General features: G+C 38.8%; 1 pseudogene; it reads left to right on the plus strand.

Annotated features, from left to right (window-relative positions):
• Window positions 1-89: 89 nt before the first annotated feature.
• Window positions 90-208, plus strand: LOC127623423 (uncharacterized; annotated as a pseudogene).
• The last annotated feature ends 9199 nt before the right edge of the window (window positions 209-9407 follow it).

Raw genomic sequence — 9407 nt, forward strand, 5'->3', positions numbered from 1 at the left:
GTGCAAGACATATTTTAATGATGTGAGAGCAGCGTAAGGGTGTGTGCAGTGCGCTTGCTTTAAATGGCCTGCTGGTAGCCGCAGCTGTCGCTTACGGCCATACCACTCTGTGCCGGCCTGAACTCGTCTGATCTCGGAAGCCAAGCAGGGATGGGCCTGGTTAGTACTTGGATGGGAGACTTCCTGGGAATATCAGGTGCTGTAAGCTTTTGCTTTTCCTTGTTTGTTTTAACTCATACACTCCCCCTGGCTCAACTGGGATTTATTTATCCTTGGAAATTGGTTGTTTGATTGATTTTCTTTCATTTAGCTTTCTCTGTGGCAAAGGACAGCCTGCTCATTTATCTTGCCTCCTACAGAAAGCAGTAGAGGGTTTGTTTTTTATGCTCTTTCTTGACTGCAACATACAGAGTAGGAAAGTACAAACAAAGTGCAGTGCTTCCAAAATTTGGTGGACACATCCGAAAGAAAGTGTCCTGAGGTCATTTTTTAAGTAGAGAAGAGTTTCCTTTGGCCACTGGCTTATTATTACGTGTTAAGCATATAATTGTGCAGCTGAGTATGCCCTCTTTTAGCAAACCACATGAATGCTATGACACAGGTATGCAGAAAAAGGTATTGTGGACAACTCCTGTGAAATTGAATGAATAGAGAGGAGGCACTTACCTTTTCAAAAAGAGGAATAAATAAAAATAGACAATGTCTGAGAGGAAAGGGCCTGTTGTCTCTTTTTTTAGAGCTGCAGTACAAGACATATTTTAATGATGGGAGAGCAGCGTAAGGATGCGTGCAGTGTGCTTGCTTTAAATGGCCTGCTGGTAGCCGCAGCTCTCGCTTACGGCCATACCACCCTGTGCATGCTCATAGTGGTACAGTCCAGGAAGTAACAAAACAACAGGAGAGTGTTTGTTTGGAGAATTTCTTTATATTATACTGCTTTTGTACAGATTTTTTCTTTCTTGAATAGTTATTGTTCTTTTCAGTGACTTTCCCCCCAACACTTTGGTGTTAGGGGGACCATTGTGAGATTTATATTACGGATGGATAGCATGGCTATGAACAAGAAGATTGAACAAACAACGACGAGACAGGCAATGGACACAAACGATGAAGGAGAGGAGAGAAGTAAAGACAAAGTTTGGCAAACCGTGAATGACAAAAGAAAGAGAAATAACAACGAGAAAGGACATGGAACAAGCAAAGATACAGGAAGTGAACAACAAGAGAGTGGGAAGAACTGCAGAGAAGTGAGTGAAAAACAGTGAGTGAAATACTGCAAAGAGCTAACAGTGGAGGTGGAGGTGGAAGGAACTGAGAATATTTCCATGATGGAGTTATTGAAGGGAGTGATGGAGCAATGTGGAGAAGTGATGGGATGCAGAGTGAGAAGCGAAAGGATATATGAACTCACAATGAAAGACAAAGATAAAAAGAGCAAACTAATGGATGGGTTGAGAATAAAAGGAGCAATGGTGCATGCCAAGGACATTATTAACAACGAGATGGTGGTGTCTTTCATCAATCTACCGGTGTATCTAGAAGACGAAAAGATATTCACTAAACTGGAGGAGTGGGGAGTAAAACCACTTTCAACAATCAAACGGCGGGTATGGCCTGGAACAGAGACAGCAGATGGAACAAGATTTCTTAAGGTGCGCTTCACTGAGCAAGTTCGTTCACTTCCATATTCAACAAAGTTTGAGACATTGAGGGGCACAGAATATTTTCGTGTTATTCATGATAGACAAGTGCATGTCTGTAGACTTTGTATTAAACCAGGCCACATATTCAGAGAGTGCCCTGAGTTTAAATGCTTCAGATGTAATAAGGAGGGACACTATGCGAGAGAGTGTGATGATCGAAGGGGAGATGAAGATGACAACCAAGAGAATGAGTGCTAAGAGAAAGGTGGAGAAGGACAGAGAAAGAGCTGAACAGATTAAAGAACAGCAATCTGGTATGTGATGTTTGTTTTAGTTTAATGTTTTTGAACACTTTTCCTTGTTTGTTTGCTCTCATGGCCACTGTAACTTCAATTAATGTGAATGGTTTAAGTGAAAGAAAGAAGATGAAGGAGTGCTTGTTTACTTTTCGAAACAATATTATTTGTTTACAAGAAACTAATTGGGATGAGGATAAGGTGAGAGAGGTGAGAGAGGAGTGGAAGAGAGACATATATTATAATAATGGGGCAAGGAATGCAAGGGGGGTAGCAATAATGATTAAAAAAGACAATGCAGAAGAAAGGAGGTGTACAAGGATCAGATAGGGAGAATAATAGTAACTGAGTTCAAATAAATGAAGATAGAATTTAGATTAATCAATATATATGTCCCAAACATAGAAATAGATAGGAGAGAAATTATAGAGGTGTTAAAAGTGTTAATTGAGGGGAGGTGTATTGTAGTAGGAGACTATAATATCAAATGTAGTAGGCTTGATGTAGGGAAGGGGTACAATTTAGATGGGAGAAATCGAGGATGATGTTGATGGAGGTGATGATAGATGTGTGGAGGTATGAGAACCCAGAGAAGAGAGAATTCACTAGGAGACAGATGAGGAATGGAATTTTAAAACAGAGTAGAATAGATTTAGTGTTAGTGCAGGGGAAAATAATTAGGTATATAGATGGAATAAGACACCAGGAAAATAGTTTAAGTGATCATGATGGGGTTAGGTTTAAAATTAAAGTAGGGAGTGAGGAGGTAAGTGGAGGAATGTGGATTATGAATGCAGGGTATATTGAGGAGGAAGAATATGAGCAACATATTAGGGACATTTTAGATAAGGAAAATGAGAGGATATAGGAATATAAGGAGAGAGATATGATAGATTATAGTATAGGGAGGAGATAAAGAAAAAAGTAAAAGTAGTTAGTATTAGGCATAGCAAGAAAAGAAGAGAAAAGATGAGGAAGGAAGAGAGGTTATTGAGAGAAAGGTTGAAGGCAGAGTTGAGCAGAGCTGAAGATGAGGAGGGATACAGTATGGAAAAATATGTTGAGGTGAAGATGGAATTAGAGAAGTATGAGAGAGAGAAATGTAAAGGAGCAATCCTGAGAAGTAAGGCAAAGTATGCGCTGGAGGGTGAAAAGTGCACAGGGTACTTCCTGGGACTGGAGAAAAGGAGGCAGAACAGGACATACATAAATGAAATAAACACAAAGGAGGGAGTGGCAATAAAAGATTATGTGGATATATTGGAGAGGGTCCAGGAGTTTTATGGTGAGTTACACAAGAGGGGAGGAGTGGAGGAGTAAAGTATAGATGAAGTCCTAGAAAGTGTGGAAAGTGAGTTGAGTGAAGAAGATAGGAGGTGGTGTGAAAGGAAAACAGACGAGGAAGAAGTGATAGAAGCAATAGACGGATTAGGAAGTGGGAAGAGCCTGGGAAGTGATGGGATAGGAATAGAGTGGTATAAAGTATATAAAAAAGAGATAGCACCAATACTAGTGGAGGTATTTAGGGGGATGGAAAGAACAGGGACAATGCAGGATAGGATGGTAGAAGGGGTGATAACATTAGTGTATAAGAAGGGGAACAAATTAGATTTAGAGAATTATAGGCCAATCAGCTTATTAAATGTCGATTATAAAATACTTACTAAATTATTAGCAAATAGGAAAAAAGAGTGATAGGGGACATAGTTCAACCAACGCAGAGTTATAGCATACCAGGTAGGGACATAGCGGATACAATAGGGACAGTTAGGGAAGTGATTGAGTATATGAAGCAAGACAAGATAGGGGGAATAGTGATAGGGATAGATTGGAACAAGGCCTTCGATAGAGTAGAGCACACATTTTTGTATAGCACATTAGAGAAGTTTGGTTTTGGGCAGAGAATGGTGGGATGGGTGAAGAGACTATATGGAAGTGCACAGAGTTGTGTTAAAGTAAACAGAGTATAAACAGACAGATTTAAGGTGGGGAGGTCGATAAGGCAAGAGTGTCCACTATCTGCATTATTGTATGCTATTGTAGTGGAACCCCTGGACACACTAATCAAAAGAGACAAAAGGGTAGTAGGGATTGAATTGCCATATGGAGGGAGATGTGTAATAAACCAATATGCAGATGACACAACAATCACAGTGAGGGAGGGTGGAAGTGTGCTAAGGGTTTTAGAGTTAGTTGGGAAGTATGGGAGGGCATCCGGGGCTAAAATAAATAAAGACAAATCAGAATTAATGTATGTAGGAGAAGTAGAGAAAATAGACGTGGGATTTAGAGTAGAAGAAATGTATATGAAGGTGTTAGGAGTAGAGGTCGACCGATTAATCGGCCGGCCGATTAATCGGCCGATTTTTTGCATTATTTACATAATCGGCATCGGCCAATATCCACGCATATCAACCCGATTATTAGGCAGGCGCATCTGTGGGCAGCCTAGTGTTGTTGTGGAACACGTGTTCGACGCACGCTGCCCCTAGAGTCATTTTCCAGCAGAGTGAGCAGACCTCCAGTGCCTAAGGAAGGAGCTAAGTTCCTTGGAGAAAACAGTAAGGGTTAAATTTGTATAACTTTAGATTTAATTAAAAACTTTTGATATGTTACTGCCAACTTCAAGAAAAAACGTGACAAACGCGATAGTTGACATGACGTTCGGCTACTTTGAATATTGATAGCATAGTTGAAGTTGCATTATCACAGCAGAAGGGTTGCTATCATGTCACAATAAGCAATAATTTTGAAATTACAGACAGTGAATCTGAGACTTTTATTGTTCTGTTTGTGTGTCTTATATTTGAGAGGGTTGTCACTCAATGCAGATAAATAAGTAATAAAAATATACCAACGCAGTATAGGCTATTGAAGGACTGGCTTTGGTAAGCTCGGACGTTATCGGTTCTGCTGTCGGTACTGGAGAAATTAAGAAAATACATTCTTTATTGCTATAAAGAGAAAGTTATTTTATCTCGCCAGCCATTTCTATGTATAATAATAATATGAAACCATTCTCTGTGATGCAATTTAGCTATTCGCAGTCAGAGAGAGAGAGAGAGAGATCTCGCTCACGCGGTGCCACAGCGAGCACAAAACGAGCCCAACACGAGCACAGCTTAATGAGTGACAGAACTAAACATTCAAACGTAACCTGGTTTAGATCTGTGATTATTAGTCTGATTTTATTTTAGATTTCACCTTCCAAAGATTATAAAAAGAATATTTATACATAAGCCGCATTCTGTCTAGCACAACTTCCTTCCCTTCACAGCGGTGCACTGACATTTCTCCCTAAAACTCAAACTTAACGTCAGAATCAGCACGATCGGTGATTGTTGTAAAATGCTACTGTTGCTAAATTGCGGGACGCGTTTAATAATAAAAAGAGCGCAAGAGATAGCCTACCGTTCCCAAGGCGCAGCTCGAAACACACCGCAAAGAGACAAGCAAAGTATAGGCTACTTTGGGTTTCATGCATCTAAACGATCAACTATACACCAAAATATGTCAAAACGACCGGCTTGGAGATTCACTTAAACACAGTTTATGTCTAAAATGGACGTAGTTATGGAAATAGTTGGGAGAAAATATGCTGCATCAGGAGTCTATTAGATCTGAACTTCGGTCTTAAAGGGAAGCGGTCTAATGAAAATGTTGACGATTGAGCCATTACTGCGAATCAAACAACAAAAGGCAAAGAGAAAATCACTTACAGCTCTTGAATGAATAACTTCTGCATTAATCTATCTATGATAAACTATGCAGTGTTATTTTACAATTGATTACTTTATTAGATTTCTTTTTAGACCACACCTGAACAGTAATGTTAGTAGACCTTCCTGAAATTAAATCACTGTGCCTATATAACGTTTATATTTGTGTAATATATATATATATATATATATATATATATATATATATATATATATATATATATATATATATATATGTCTATCTATATGTCTATATTTTGTCTATCTTAAGTAATTATTTGTGTTACATTTTAACTTTCAAATAAAAGGTTCAAATAAGAGGTTAAAAACAAGCACATATCGGCCAAATATCGGCAAAAATAAATCGGCAGCATTAATCGGCCATCGGCCGACCCGGATTTCAAAAGATCGGCATCGGCCTGAAAAAAACAATATCGGTCGACCTCTAGTTAGGAGTGCACTTAGGGGTGGAAAGTAAGGAGGCAAGGGATGTGTTGTGGGCAGGGGTGATAAATAAGATACAGCGTGGAGAGGGAGGAAGTTAAGGATAAAAGGGAAAATAATTGTCGTTAACAGTCTTTTGTTATCAGTATGCGTGTATGTTATTGAAATGCCAGAGTGGGTAATGAATGAGTTAAACAAAATTGTGTGTGATTTTATATGGGAAGGGGGTAAAAATTGCACAGAAAACACTGGTGAGGAGGAGCTGGGAAGGTGGTATAAAGCTGATGGATCTGGAAATATAAAAGACAGCAATGAGAATAAAAACTGTACAAAAATATATGGTAGGGAAGTGGAACTAGGGGTGGAAGGAATTTTTAAGGAAATACATTGATGATGTAGGAGGAATAGGTGATTATGGCTGGTACATGGGTTTTAAACAGTCAATGACTATAGGGATACCAGAAATTTATAGGGAGGTTTTAGAGGCTTGGAGGCGCTTTCTACCTAAGGTAGATTATGAGTGTGATGGAATACAAATGTTTGTAAACCTACCTCTGTTTCTAAATGAAAAGTTCAAATATAACAACAAAACTTTATATGAACCCAAATTCATGAAAGGTGGTATAAAGCAAGTAAAATACATTATTTATGAGGTAATTCCAGGATTTCTAAGAGAGAGAATTGCATATATGATTCCTTAAGTGAATTTGAGGGGATGGAAAATAAAGAGAAGGTAAATAAAATATACGAAAGAATTAAATCATGTATACCTGTGAAATGGGCTACTATCATTAAAAGACAATGTGTAAATAAAAAAAGAACAATGTATGCCTGAGGTTTATGTGATGGAAGATGAAGAGAAATGTAAAATAAAGGATATGAGTGTGAAAAAAGTGTATAGATGGCTAATAGTTGACATGCTAAAAAAGCCAGCAGCATAAAATGTGTGGTGCAGAGTGTTTGAAGATATAGAAATAAAGAAAATATGGTCCAATTTAAATGTAAACTATAACAGCATAGAATGCGAGAATAATGATTTCTTAATTAGGCATAACAGAATTTATACAAATGTGGTACTAAATAAAATAAACAAGGATGTAAATGTAATGTGTGATGTTTGTAGTCATGGCCATGAGAGTTTTTTACATTACTTTTTGGAATGTGATGCTTTAGTTGATTTTTTTCAATTTTCTGAAAGAGCTATTAAAAAAAACTGGGATGTGGAGTTTGATTCAGACGTAGGATGGAAGAAAATGTTTTTGTTTGGTTGGTTTGAAAAAAAAGAAAAAGTAAAATTTTGTTTAATTAATTTTGTCTTAAGCCATGCCAGACTTGCAGTCGTTCTCAGAAGGAACTTTGCACATTTTGAAGGGAGGGCAGTAAAAATGAAAGTTCTATTTAAAGCAATAATGAAGAGAGATGTAAAATAATTCTTAGTAAGCAGGAATAAGTTTATCTATGAAGGGGAGGCAGGAGGAATCTGCTTTAACTGGTAAACATCTGAAGGTTTACATTTTTTGTTTTACTGTAAAAGACGATGTTATAATTTATAACAACGAGTTATAAATGAGATTTTTTGGAAAATTGCACTCTTTGGGTTAAGCAAAGGTCAAAGGTCATATGTAAATATGAAGTGGAATGATTTTTTTGTTCTAGGATGTAAAAATGTGTTAAAAGTATTTGTTCTGTATGTAAATATTATATTGAATAATGAAAATGTAAATTTGTCAATTGAAAGACTAAATAAAAAGATTTAAAAAAAAGAGCAGGCCCGAACTCGTCTGATCTCAGAAGCCAAGCAGGGCTGGGCCTGGTAATAGTACTTGGATGGGAGGCTTCCTGGGAATACCAGGTGCTGTAAGCTTTTGCTTTTCCTTGTTTTTTTTTTAACTCATACACTCCCCCCTGGCTCAACTGCGATTTATTTATTTATCCTTGGAAATTGGGTGTTTGATTGATTTTCTATCATTTAGATTTCTCTGTGGCAAAGGACAGCCTGCTCGTTTATCTTGCTTCCTACAGAAAGCAGTAGAGGGTTTGTCCAGGCCTAAAACCTTGTTCAGGACCTTGGACAAACTCCTCAAACCCCCTGTCACTGCCTGTCCTAAGACCCCTGAGCAGTGTCAGGCCTTCTTACACTTCTTTGATGACAAAATTAGCAAAATTTATCACTGCTTCAACCCCAATGCTATCTCTCTCTCTTCTTCTTCTCCTCCTTCTCTGGGCCCTCAGCTTTCCCATTTCACTGCTATAGACTGCCCCACTATCACTGACATTATAAATAAGTCCAACTCCTCATCGTGTCAGCTTGACCCTGCCCCCACCCTTCTACTTAAAGCTTGCATCACATCATTATCTGAACCCATTGCATTGATTGTAAACACCTGCCTCAACTCTGGTGTTGTGCCTGCTGCCCTCAAGAATGCTGCAGTCACACCCATTCTCAAAAAACCGGACTGCGACCCAACATCTTTATTAAACTACCATCCTATCTCCAACATCCCCTTCCTGGCCAAGGTATTAGAAAGAGTGGTGGCCTCACAACTACACACCTTTCTTAATCACTATGACCTGTATGAGCCTTTTCAATCTGGCTTCCGTTCATGTCACAGTACAGAGACTGCCCTTCTACGCATAGTTAACGATCTTCTCTTGTCCGCTGACTCTGGTTCACTTAACATTCTCATCCTCCTTGACCTTAGTGCTGCTTTCGATACTATCAACCACAATGTTCTAATCGCCCGTCTGTCTGCTATTGGTGTTTCTGGCACAGCCCTAAATTGGTTCCAGTCATACCTCTCCAACAGAACGCAGTTTGTAACACTTGGTTCACATCACTCTTCCAAGTCCCCTGTCACCCATGGTGTTCCCCAGGGTTCTGTACTGGGGCCCCTCCTCTTTCTTGTTTACATCCTCCCTATTGGCCCGATTATACGCAGCCACGGTCTAAACTTCCACTGTTATGCAGATGATATCCAACTCTACTTTACCATTCCTTCTCCATCTGATCCACCACCATGTTCCCTCACTGACTGCCTCTCTGATTTAAAATTATGGATGCAAAACAACTTTCTCAAATTCAATACAGATAAAACCGAAATTCTGCTGATTGGCCCTAAAAGCATCCTCTCCAAATCTCACAGTCTCACTCTCAACATTGATGGTTCACCTATCCACCCTACTCCTGTTGTTAAAAACCTTGGCATTTTGCTTGACTCCACCCTTAGCTTTGATCCTCATATAAAATCACTCACTAAGACTGCCTTCTTTCACCTCCGTAACATTGCTCGCCTCCAACCCTTTCT

Source organism: Xyrauchen texanus, chromosome 29 (assembly GCF_025860055.1).
Source record: "Xyrauchen texanus isolate HMW12.3.18 chromosome 29, RBS_HiC_50CHRs, whole genome shotgun sequence".
In the NCBI taxonomy this organism is placed as follows: Eukaryota; Metazoa; Chordata; class Actinopteri; order Cypriniformes; family Catostomidae; genus Xyrauchen; species Xyrauchen texanus.